Here is a 13,352-nt window from a genome sequence, read left to right as displayed (position 1 = left end):
GTCTAGGAATGATGAGGGAGGTGGTAGGAGACATGAATTGAGGAGAGTAGGCAAGGTTGGGGTTTGGTGAGGAAGGTTTCGGGGGTTTAAACTATGAGGAAGTGTACTGTTGACCGAACACGAAGGCTAGAGGGAGGTGATGATGGTTGTGGTTGAGTTTTCCAATGAAGGGTCATCAAGGACCCAGACCCTTTCCTTCCTGACCCTTTTAAACAGCATGTGGGTGTTCTAGGCTTGGTGCTGGGTGAATGACTCCTGCCTAGGAAAGAAGAGCTCGTAACCATTGTATATTTTCTAAATAATTCGTTTTATTTTAGTCTTTTAAATAAGGTGCTCAACTCGCCAGCCTCATTTGTGAGCTCTTTTGTGCCTTATGCTTTGTCGTATCCCCAGTGCCATGGGCAGTGCCTGGTACCCACAAGGTGCTCATTCACTCATTCAAGAATTATTTGCTGCTAAGTGCTAGGATGCAGGGATCCAGGGCACCTCGCCCAGCCTGTGGGGTGGACGTGGGGTCAGCAAACACTTCCTTGGGATCATAATGCCGGACCTGAGTCCCTGAATCTCGGAGGCTCAGCAGGATATTGAAGGCTTCCCTTCCATTAGCAGCCAGAGTCTGAAGCTGTTCCTATGCCAGAGCTCACGGGGGGGGGGGGGGGGAGGCGGGGGGGGGGTCAGCGTCCAATTAGTGCTGATTGAACACCTGTTATGTGCGCGGTGCCGGGGCGGCAGGTTAATCACAGTTCTTGCCTTCAAGGAGCCTCTCGGCCAGTCAGGGAGAGAGCAAAGCACTTCAGCCCTAGGTAATGAGTGAGCGCACGGGCACTCCCCAAGGCCGCCAGGAGTGAGCGGCCCTTGAACCCATGGCACCATGAGGAGGGGCCAGCTGGCCCAGAGGCTGGAAGCGGGGTAGGTCGGGAAACGCGGCGGAGAGGAGGGCGCGCAGGAGGAGGGTGGAGTGGGGTACAGCCCCTGGGCTGGCTCTGCCTTTGCCCCCTTGCCTTTACCTCATTTGGACTTGGGAGCTCGCTCCTTGTACTTCTAGCTCTTTGGCCGGAGAAGTGTCTGACGGTGCTCCAGGGTCTGGGTGTCATCGTCCGTGAAGGGGCCGTGAAACGTTCACTGACCCCCCCAGAGCTGCTCCATCTCGGAAAGCGTCAGGGTTTGTTCCACGTGTGACGGCGGGAAAGGGGGTTACCGGTAAGGTCCAGGCGCCCGCAGAACCACAGCACAGCCCTCAGGAGGAGGCGTGGGGCTGCGAGGGCTGCACGGACATGACCGACTGGGCTCTGGCACGTGGAGCCCCTCTTCCCCCTCCCCTTGCATTGGACCGCCGGCCTCGTCTGCTCGTGGCTCTCCAGGAGTCTCTTGAGGGCCCCCTCGACTTCCTTGCTCCTCAGACTATAGATCATAGGGTGGAGCACGGGAGTGACACTGGTGTAGATTAAGGACACAGTTTTGTCCTGTTCTGGGGCGTAGCATGACTTGGGGCGAATGTAGATGAATATCGTGCAGCCGTAGTGCAGAAGGGAGACCAGCAGGTGCCCAGCACAGGCGGAGAAGGCCTTGCTCCTGCCCTCAGCCACGTGGATTCTGAGGACGGCAGCGATAATGAACCCACAGGAGAGCAGGGTCAGCAGGAAGGGAACCAACAGGATGAGCAGGCAGACGCGGAAGACCGCGACCTCACTGGCCCGCGTGCGTCCGCGCAGGCCAGGAGTAGCACAGCGGGGATGTCACAGAAGAAGTGACTGATCTCATGAGACTGACCAAAGGGGAAGAGGGATATCAGTGTGGGGAGGGTGAAGGAGAGCGCAAGTCCGCTGACTCACGCCAGAGCCAGCATCTGCAGACACAGGGTCCTGGCTATGATGACTGTGTAATGCAGGGGCTTGCAGATGGCCACAAAGCGGTCGTAGGCCATCGCAGCCACGAGGAAACACTCTGCCCTGCCCAGGGCGCTGAAGAGATGCATTTGCAGGGCTCAGCCCAGGAAGGGCATCCGCTGGCTCCCGGACAGGAAACTGGCCAGCATGCTGGGGACGATGGCCCATATATAGCCGATTTCAATGGTGGACAGGTTGCGAAGGAGGAAATACGCGGAGTCAAAGAGGGTGATGAGCGCAAGAGTCGTGTGCCCTGCTAGGGTGACAAGATGCATGATTAGAAACAGTCCAAACATGGAGATTTGTAATTCAGCCAGGTCCCCAAAGCCCAAGACAATGAATTCAGAGCTCAAGGTGTGCTGCTTCTGCAGTGGGGCCATCCTGCGTTCTCCTCTGTCGAGCTCCTGGGCCGGAAAAGGCAGCTTTCTAGCAATTCTCTAAGTCATGGGAGACCCTGGAGCCCTCTCCACAGATGGCCATTGTCCCCATTCTGTGAGCCTTTTGAATTCTGCCTTCCGTTCAGTGAGAGCGGCGGAGTGCTCGCTCTGATGGTGACGTCACTTTAGTTCACCTGTTGAGTTATTACAGAAACGAGCCGAGATGAGTGAAGTTGTCTTTAACAGACCCTAACGAAAGTCCTCCTTCTGACTACGTTTTGAAGAGCGGCCTCAGGGTAGGGGTTGGGTGCTGAGCGTGATGTTACTTAGGTTGGAACAGAGGCCGGGCCGGCGGGGTCATTGACGCCGTGGGGAATTCCCGTGGGATGGAAGGTCCGGCGAGTTGGTCTTAAAGACACTTTGACTCTGTGCGTTGGCTATGTTGTCCCTCCCTCGCCACCGCCCCTCCCCACCAAACTCCCAGGGTTCCTGCAGCCTCCCCTGTTTCAGCTCCGCTGAGTCGCAGGGAGACCCCGGCTTACGTGTCACCCTGCTCTAGACACCTCTTCTGAGCCCTGGGCTGAGTCAGGCGGATTCTCTCTCTGGCTACCCCAAAAGCCTGTGGGCTCCCTGATGGCAAGAATGATTTCTTATTTAGGCTCTCAAACAGTGGCTGGTACATATTAGTATTATTGGTGAAGATCTGTTGACTAAAAGTCTGTTGCTCGTTTCTGCATCCTCTGCAGTTAGGGCAGAGTCAGACGTTGAGTAGGCGCCCAACACGTATGCTTGAGTTAATGGTTAAGTGAAAGCAGGGAACCTTTGACGTATTGGGGATGCTGAGGTCATGATCGTCCAGGGTGGGAGGAAGCAGGACAGAACTAGGACATAGTCGGCACCTTCCCAGACTTTGGGGGACACGTTTGCTTCTCTCTTCCCCGGTAGGACCAAAGATACAAGTAGGAGGCCTTATGCCTAGGCTTCGATTCCTTCCTGTGCATCCCTTTCTCACAGCAGAGGAGAGGAGAAGATTGCTAAAGAGTCTAGAGATCTAACACATCGAGACTCAACAGGAGTGACCTGTTGAGGTCACTGAGATGGGTTCTCTTCATTTTCAGCGCCTCGTGGAAATGGAGTTGTCACCTCAAGGACAGGAGCTCACTTAGGTACCATTTGGACCGGGGCCAAAGTGTGAGACTCGAAGTGTGTTCACTGAAACCTGAAAACCCATTCTGCTGATGGTTTTGCTTGGCCCAGACGGAGTTTGTGCTTCCAGTTTTCCAGCCCCTTGCATGTCACACTGACTATTCTTTGGGTGTTCACTGACCTAATGGGCGCCTAGAGTCTCTGAGCAGCACGGGTCCCTGGAGGGCCGTTTGCCCACTCGTTACCGCAGAGCCGATGGTCACGACGTCTTCCCCGGATGACGCCTTCCCTGCTCCCAGCCCTGCCACCAGCTCCGCCTGGAAATCACACTAAGTGCCCTGCTCTGCCAGCGGTCTGAGTGAGGCCATCCTTTCCGGGTTCTTGTTTCTCTTCCTTGGACTCGGACCCTCGGCTCTGGCTTGGCCACAGCTGATCACTTCCTCTCTTTTTTCCCATGACGGGGCTGCGGACATGTGGGGATTGCTTTGTTTCATTTGGGCCCTAAACCTTGAAAATACTGAAAACACAAAGATGAAAGTCAAAGACTTTCAAAGACACATGATCCAAACGGTTGAAAAGCGAGAAGTGAAAGTCAGTGTGACTTTCTCCCCCTGCTCTCCCAGAGAGCATCGCTCTCAGCCGGGGGGGCTCACTTCCTTCCCTGCTTTGTCCGGTGCGTACAAACGCAAACACTTCACGCACACACTCACACGCATGGGCATACGCACACACACTCCCACACGTGTACACAGAAACAGGCATGCACACACCTTACACACGCAAGCATAAACACGATCACATGTACGCACACATCTGCACACGTGTATGGACACACACAGTGCACACGTGTATGGACACACACAGTACCCACCTGCGCGCATACATTCACACACACCTGCACGCATATATGCACATATTCCCACACTCACACGTGTATGTATATAAACATTCACCACAGTCACACATTAAAAAAGCTGAAATGGGATCATATTACACATATAAACTGACTGCCCTTAGTGTTTTCACCGCATAATGTGTCCGGGAGAGGTTTTCAGTCAGCACGTAGCTGGTTTACGTCAATCTTTTTTTCTTTTTCTTTTTTTTAACATCTTTATTGGAGTACAGTTGCTTTACAATGGTGTGTTAGTTTCTGCTTTATGACAAAGGGAATCATACTTCAGTCTTTCAACTGCCGCATTCTACAGTATGGATGCACTGTAATGTCATTAAGTATAATGAAATAATACAACAAACACACGATAACAGATAAAACCTATACACAAAAGTAAATAAAACATAATTAAAATAACTGAGACTTGAATCAGTCTTTCATTACTTCGGTGTTGCAGTGGTTTCTATTTGTTTCTTACCACACGCCACGGTCCAAAGCATAGCCCCGAGTGGAGCGCGGAGCAGCGGCCCCGCGTGAGTACGGCTCGTGCATCCTTCCTGCTCTTTTCTCGCGTGCCTGGAACGGCCCCGGAGAAGAGATGTGGTTTTGTTACCTGGGAGGCACAGATCAGCGCGTGAAGCGGAAAACCGGGGAGAAGCCCGAGGAGGAGGAAAGCCCATCTTCAGGGAAGCAGCGGCAGCGCCGAGTGGCCTGGACCCGGTGGCACAGCTTCCCGCAGCCTGGCCGGTGGCTTTCCCGCCTGTCCGGACCACGGGGACCGAGCCCTCGGAAGCACTGTCTGATGGCTGGAAGGAAGGGAGTGTCCTTAGAGGAGCTGCTACGTTGGCCCTAGAGGAGAGGTGGGGAAGGAGGCCGTCCCTGTGGTCCACCCCACCGAGGGGAGGCCCTTCCCTAGGTCACACAGCTGAACCCAAGCCCAAACTCAATTACTCAGGTTTTCCTTGCCAAAAAAAAAAAAAAGAAAGAAAAAGAAAAAGAAAAAAAACAGTCTAGATCTTGACAATGTCGTTTAACTCAGATCTGCTGAAATTGCGGGCCCACTGTGCCGTCACCAGTATGCGAATGGGCCTCAGGCTGATTTTAGAGGCAGGAAATGCACAGGTTTGCTTGGGTTTGAATCAAGCCATCAGGCCTTGCTAGAGAGGAGTGCAGAGTGGGCAGTGGAGCCCGAGATCGGTGAGCTTCTAAGCCCCCCAGCCCCCAAAGCTGAGAGTCTACAAGGGGACTTAATCAGGGCCATCAGGGATTCCATTTTTAATCTGCAAACTCTGAGTCATCAAAGTAGCTTCATTGAACGAAGTGGGGACTGAGGGTTATGGAAGCTTGAGAAAGCTACTACTCAGCTGACCCAGGCTTCTGTCTAATACTTTCATCTCCCCGGTTCTGGTCTAGGTGCAGCCCGATGTCCAACCTGCACTGTGCCCCGCATCCTCGTAAGGCAGGACCCCAACGACGTCTCGCCTACATTCATAAAGCCAGTCTTCCCCCTGCAGCCACTCTGGGCCTTCCTTTGGTTTCACTTCCACGGCCCACAGGCTTGCTCAGAGTAAACCCCCTTTCCACCGCCGTCCTTTGGAGGATAGCCCTGCCCGGGCCAAAGCCTCGGAGGGCTAGCTCGGTGCTGGCCTGCAGGCGGCAGTGGGACAAGGCCTGCCCCGCAGCATTCTGCCACACTCTGCAACCGGAAACAGGACCCCCAAGAGCCCTCTGGGTACTCAGAATTACACACAATTCCCCTTGAATCATTCCAGTCGTCTCTGCCTCTAATCATGACCCCAGAGGGGCTGCCAACAGTCCAAGGTGGGCCTACGGCACTTTTCCACCTTCTTCTCCCTCCTCCCTGGCCTGTTTCTCCTCTTGGCCCCAGTTTCTAATACAAAAGCTCTTCTGCCATCTAATGGAGAGAAGCACCGTGCAACTCTCCAGCGTCGATGAGTGACCTGATGTGGCGGCAGCGCGGGGCTGAGGATATGCTGTCTTCCTCCAGCTAATGCGCATGCCCACCTTAGTGCCAGCATTACCGGCACGTGGGGTCCGAAGGGAGGGACGGCAAGTAAGAGGTTTTAAACATAAATTCAGCACTTTGGAAGAAAGGCACGTCAAAAGGGCCCTAAGTAACTGGGGCTGCCGCCTCTGCAAATTCCTAGATGTTCTAAGGCAGTGTCAGCGCAGCTGCCACACCACTCACAATCACAGACTCTGTGTGTCTCCCCTGGTTTCCTCGAGGAAAGAGATGCCACATGGAGATGCAGTGAAATACACTGTTGGTGAGCAGCGTCCAGAGGTCCACGTTTCCTCACCAGGGGGAGTTTGTCAGAGGTTCTCAGTGTGGAGTATTTGGTCTCTTTCTCCTTCCCTTTCCACTCCCTCCAATGGGTTGTTCTGAGTCTAACTGTGTGGGGTATAGGGAATTAGCTGTATTCACAAACCAGCCCTTACCAGTGTAGAGGCTTTGCTTCCCCATCTGCTGGGACTTTTCTTGTATTTCTCAAGTGGTTCAGAACTCCGGCAGGGAAGAGGTATGCTATTTATTGGCCCTTCTTCACTCCCCCAAATTCTCAACTTAAGTGCTCATATTTGTATTTAAGTTTCTTAGAAATTGTGCTGCCAAGGAGGCAGGCATGCAGTCCTGAGTGGGGAGCCTCAGAATTCCCTTCATTTCTCAGGGAAGGAACTCCGCTCCCGCTTCCTCACCTTACGGGCAGTGGGTCGGGACACTAGGCCTCTTCGTGGAACCACGTGCTTGTATTCGGTTAGGACGTGATGATGAAGCAATCTGGTTGATTGTTTTTCCCTTAACAGTCTCTTCATGGTTGTTTTGATTTACTGAGGTATAGTTGACGTACAGTATTATATAAGTTTCAAGGTGCACAGCATAGTGATTCACAGTTTTTAAAGGTTATAATCCACCTATCGTTATTATAAAATATTGGCTCCATTGCCTGTACTGTACAGTATATCCTTGCAGCTTATTTATTTTGTACATAGTAGTTTGTACCTCTTAATCTTCTTAGTGACAGATTGATGGGTTCTCTTTATTTTCCTGCCTTGTATTTTGGCAACCACAAAGAGTTCCACAGTTGAAATTACCTGTAGGTAGGTAAGCATCGGATTTCTAGGACCACCAGGCACCCCGTGCCCCTGATTTCCCCCCATCTGCTTCCTTCCCTCGGGGGATAAGCGTCCACAGACCTTGGAGCCGGGATGGGTTGGTCTCAGCCAACCCAGATTTTGGAGTTTGTGGGAATACCTTGTCACCTAGTTTTGTTGTGGACGTTACCCTGGGTTTTTGGGTTTGCTATCGTTTCCTGTATCTCTTTCTCTTTCTCTTTCGGGGCTGGGAGAGTAGATGAGGATTTTGTGAAGATTCAAAAATGATGTTACCACCTCTGCTGCCACCTTCCCAGAATCGAGAAACTGTATGGCTTCTGGGTCAGAACGATTAATAAAGATATCTTAACATCGATACAACAAAACACAGAAAAATTAGACGTTCTGGGCAAATCGTGACTTGACATGGATCTAAGTCCTCTGTCCATATTTCTCCTGGAACGACAAATGATGGGGGGCCGAGGGGCGCAGGAGAGCAGAGCTCCTTGGGGAATTGCACCCACTGACTGAGAAGGGTCAGGGCTGGAGGTTCGGCAGCCGGAGGAGGGGGACGCAGCCTTCTGGGGAGAAGTCCACCTGATACTGGTCGCATCTGATGATGTCAGGGCAAGAGCTGGGCACTGCCACGGAGTGGCTTTCTGAGGGGACTGTGCCCAACCGACCGACTGGCTACTGCCCTAGGATAGAAAAAGAACGTCTGTGCTGCAGTCGTCTTGGGCTCCGGCCTCACCACCCTCACTATCACTTGCTCCATGTTGAAGAGGACAAATCTAAAGCTGAGGGAGATGAAGCATCTTAGCTTCCCCGCAGCCACCCAGCCGGGAAGGGGTGGAGTTGAGTTGGGCCTCGGGTGGTCTGCCTGGCCCCAGCTCAGGTCCACCTCACAGTCAGGTCTGGCCTCAGTTTCCACTGTAAGCAGACTAATGCTTGACTCTTGTCTGCTTCACGTGTCTGTGTTTGGTCCCCTATTAGTTTCTAAATTCGTCCATACACCCTGGCACAGAGGAGGTATACAGCAAATGATGGCTCTCAGTCTATTAATGCTGGTGTGTGGTCAAGGATCACAGAGGCTGCTCACGTCAGTAATGTGGTTGGCATACACCTCTAATTGTTTCCCCTGAGGTTCTCTTGCCAAGATCCTTTTGTGTTTCCTAAATCTCTCTCTGCTTAACAAGGGCCAGCACAGGTGGCCCCCAACCCGGACTGCAGATCGGAAAGTTGGGATTCCTTTCCTGAGCCGTACTGTGAGCCATGTGACTCGGGGACGTGCCGCTCTCTCCCTAGAGGGTGGGTCTAGCTGAAGATGTGCCAGGTATGCTTGTCCTTTGTGTGTCCCAAGCAAGAGGACGGGACTTTCTTATGACCTATGCTGACTTCACTGCAGCCCTGAGCCGCTGGGCAATGGGAGGCCGGCCACAGGCTACAAGGGAACTCAGAGGCAGAGGACTCCAGAGTCCCTGGCAAGTTTGTGCCCAGAGGGACGTCCTTTGCCCCTGTCCCAGGTGGACCTCAGAATCTGGGGACCAACTAGTCAGGAAATGTTGACAGCTATGGAAAGAGTGAAAATTTAGACTACACCCCTGGGAAAGAAGGACTCACCTCTGCCCACATGTTCATTCTCTGCTGCGGTCGGTGCCTGCTCTGCAGAAGTGCAAGGGCGTTCCTGATCAAGCGTCCTGTCCCGGAAGGACCTACCATTGACTCCTGATATCTACAGCTCTTAGGTCCTCAAGGCTGTTTTAACGCCTTACTATCAAGCTCCTCAAGGCACAGATGATTGAGCCTACCGGCTTTCGTCTAAAGGAAAGCACGCACAGAACAGAGACTACAGTTCTTTCCATTTCCCAGCTGAACTAGAAATCCAAACTTCAGGTAAGTGAAGACATCGTGGTTGGCCAGAGCACTGTTGAAATCAGGCAAACAGGTTACGATTTGACAAGAGAGGGCTGGTGAAAATCTCACTGTGTTCATCCCAAAGCAGGTTTAATCTCAGGAAAACAAAGTTTGGCTCAAAGGCAGAGCAGGAAGGGGCTCTCCTCCTGATGTTCTCTACTCCCATCACTGAGCTGCTCAGCCCATCTCACAAAGGCAGTTCATGGCAATTCCATCTCATGCCCTGGGGGCTGCAATGCCGTTTTTGGAAATAGATGCCATCTATGGAGTTCTCAGTGAAGAGCATGTTGGGGCCTTTTCCCCGGGGACGATGTTGCCAGTATCTCAATGGTACAGGATACTTTTGCGTGCGTAGAGGCTGCTCTCCTTAGTCCTCCAGACGGCTCAATCTGCTCACACAGCGCCACTCCATGAGGCCAGAGTCAGCCCCGATGGCAGCGAGAAGCCACCACCTTCTGTAAGGACTAGCCCGTTCCACGCCCCAGCACACGGCGCCAGCTTCCTGTGGAACCAGGCCCATCAGTGGCTTCTGAAAAGCTGCGTGGTCTTCATGACTGCCGTTCAAACCCTGGTAAGCAGGCACCCTGCTAGGGGTAAATGAAGGCTTCCCAAGGCACAGGCAGGGAGGGGTAGCTTTAAATTGTGAATATTCACAGTAAGCCAGAAATCACATCTTTGCCACTATTTAAACTTATGAACAATTTCCGATGCTAGCTTAAAAATGTGTGTGCGTGTGTGTGTGTGTGTGTGTGTGTGTGTGTGTCTGTCATAGTTTCACAAAATTCTTTTGCAGGGAAGTGAGCAAAATTGTCTGGAGTCCACTGATTGGAGTCGATAGGACCTTGGCTGCGGCTTTCAAAGCCCTCGGTGGAGGTGGCCTCAGGCCTCTCGTGTGTCTGCTCTGTGACCGGAGCACAGCAAGCGTATGTCCTCACAGGAGCAGAGGTGGGCGCTGCTTCCAGGACCCCGCACTGTTTTTAGAATCGAACGGCATGAAGGCACGAAAACCCTCATGTGGGAAGTGAAAGTGCGAGTCACACGACAGAGATGTGACTTCAGCCTTGGGGACCAGCAAGGAGGGGGAGGGGAAAGCCTCTTTCCCTAGGACTGGAGTGAATCGCTTTCTCTCTCATTCTCATGTTGGGACCCTACAGTCACGAAGCGTCTGAAAAGCTGTCTGTGTCTGTGTCTGCTGCTTCTCTCATTCCTGCTCTGGGGCAAGAGTTGAAAGCCACTAGGAAATGAAGAGGTCGTACTTGAAGCCAGTGGTTCTCTCAAACAGAGACACCAGAAGGCAGGGGCGGGACTGGTTAAAACATTGCTGGGGGGACTTCCCTGGTGGCGCAGTGGTTAAGAATCCGCCTGCCAGTGCAGGGGACGCGGGTTCGAGCCCTGGTCCGGGAAGATCCCACAGGCCGTGGAGCAGCTGGGCCCACGCGCCACAACTACTGAGCCTGGGCTCTAGAGCCTGCGTGCCACAACTACTGAGCCCACGCGCCACAACTACTGAAGCCTGTGTGCCTAGAGCCCGTGCTCCGCAACAAGAGAAGCCACCACAATGAGAAGCCCGCACACCACAACGAACAGTGGACCCCGACAGGTGCAACTAGAGAAAGCCCACGCACGGCAATGGAGACCCAATGCAGCAAAAAAAAAAAAAAAAAAAAAAAAAAAGTCTACAAATAATAAATGCTGGAGAGGGTGTGGAGAAAAAGGAAGCCTCCTACACTGTTGGTGGGCATGTAAATTGGTGCAGCCACTATGGAGAACAGTATGGAGGTTTCTTAAAAAACTAAAAATCAAACTACTATATGATCCAGCAATCCCACTCCTGGGCATATGTCCAGGCAAAAGTATACTTCAATAAGATAAACGCACCCCTATGTTCAGAGCAGCGCTGTTCACAGTAGCCAAGACATGGAAACAACCTAAATGCCCATTGACAGATAAACAGATAAAGAAGATGTGGGAATATATACAATGGAATATTGCTCAGCCATAAAAAATGAAACAGTGCCATTTGCAGCAACATGAAAGGACCTACAGATTAGCATACTAAGTGAAGTAACACAGAGAAAGACAAATATCATATGATATCACTTATATGTGGAGTCTTTAAAAATATGATATAAATGAACTTATTTAGAAAACGGAAATGGACTCACAGCCATAAAAAACAAACTTACGGTTACCAAAGAGGATAGCAGAGGGAGAGGGGGAGAGATAAATTAGGAGTTTGGGATTAACATATACACACTACTATATATAAAACAGATAAACAACAAGGACCTACTCTATAGCACAGGGAACTATATTCAATATCTTGTAATAACCTATAGTGGAAAAGAATCTGAAAAAGACTATATATATATGTATATATATATATATAACACAATATGTGTGTGTGTGTGTAATGGAATCACTTTGCTATACACCTGAAACTAACACTGTAAACGAACTATACTTCAATTTTTTAAATGGTTAAAAAAAATTTAATAAAATAAATAAAATCATTTATGCTTTACAGAAAGGTGCACTCTTAGAAAGTTAAAATTTCTCATAGGGGGCTTCCCTGGTGACACAGTGGTTGAGAGTCCCCCTGCCAATGCAGGGGACACCGGTTCGAGTCCTGGTATGGGAAGATCCCACAAGCCGCGGAACAACTAAGCCCGTGTGCCACAACTGCTGAACCTGCGCTCTAGAGCTCATGAGCCACAAGTACTGAGCCCACGCACCTAGAGCCCATGCTCTGCAACAAGAGAAGCCACCACAATAAGCCCGTGCACCGCGACGAAGAGTGGTCCCTGCTTGCGCAAAGTGCAGCAACAAAGACCAAAGGCAGCCAAAAATAAATAAATAAATGAATGAATAAATACATTTTTTTCTCATAATGTGTCTGCACTAACCACTATGAGCAGTTTTATGTGTATTCGTCCAGATTTTTTCCTAGGATATGCTAACCTGCATTTACAATATTTTTTTACATTAATAAGATCATATCAAGTACCAATTTGGCTGTTTATAATTCTTATTCCATGAATGCCATGTTCTCGTCATTTGTACAATTCCCTATTGGATTGTTTGTCTTTTATGTACTGATTTCTAAGAGTGTTTTGGTGTTTCTTTTCACATTTTAAAGATATTTTCTTTAGTTTACTATTTGTATCACTGATTTTTTCCTAACTCGTTTGTCTTTTCATCTTATTTATGGTGTTTTGTTCATAACAGAGTTTAACATTTTTGTATAATTAGACATCGATTTTATTTTATTTTTTTGCCTTCTGCACTTTGTATCCTGCATTTAAAAAAAATTTTTTTTAAGATGTTGGGTGTAGGAGTTTATTAATTAATTAATTTTATTTTTTTGCTGTGTTGCGTCTTCGTTTCTGTGCGAGGGCTTTCTCTAGTTGTGGCAAGCAGGGGCCACTCTTCATCGCAGTGCGCGGGCCTCTCGCTATCACGGCCTCTCTTGTTGCGGAGCACAAGCTCCAGACGCACAGGCGCAGTAGTTCTGGCTCACGGGCCTAGTTGCCAGCGGCATGGGGGATCTTCCCGGACCAGGGCTCGAACCTGTGTCCCCTGCATCAGCAGGTGGACTCTCAACCGCTGCGCCACCAGGGAAGCCCTCCTGCATTTTTTATTATCTCGTTTATAAAGAATTATCCCAATTGATTCCCAGTTTGATGCTTTCACGGTGTTTTCTGCCATAAATACGTTTCACATTTCTTTGTGTTCAGACATTGATTCATATTTACTCATGCATGGCTTCTGGGTTTTGTATCATGCATTAATGACTTCATCAATGTTTTCTCCTTTCATTTTTATGGTTTCATATTTTCTATTTAATTGTATGCTTTCATTTATTCCCATTTCAAGTTTAATTCTTTTGGAAATTAATTTTTCTGTAAAAAGTAAAATCTAGACCAGCTTTCTTCTGACTTGTGTAATCCAAGTAATTTCACCATTGCTCTTAATGTACTCTTTCAATTTCGGTTTCACTCTGACTTCTGACTTAATTTTACATTT

The 13,352-nt window shown here is 50.2% G+C and overlaps 1 pseudogene; it reads right to left on the bottom strand.

Moving 5' to 3' along the window:
• Window positions 1-672: 672 nt before the first annotated feature.
• LOC149744112 (olfactory receptor 10V1-like) lies at window positions 673-10,952 on the bottom strand (annotated as a pseudogene).
• Window positions 10,953-13,352: the final 2,400 nt, after the last annotated feature.

This window comes from Delphinapterus leucas, chromosome X, assembly GCF_059928025.1.
Source record: "Delphinapterus leucas isolate spDelLeu-1000000601 "Yukka" chromosome X, BTC_Dleu_Yukka2, whole genome shotgun sequence".
Lineage (NCBI taxonomy): Eukaryota > Metazoa > Chordata > Mammalia > Artiodactyla > Monodontidae > Delphinapterus > Delphinapterus leucas.
This window is presented reverse-complemented; position numbering and strand designations above follow the sequence as displayed.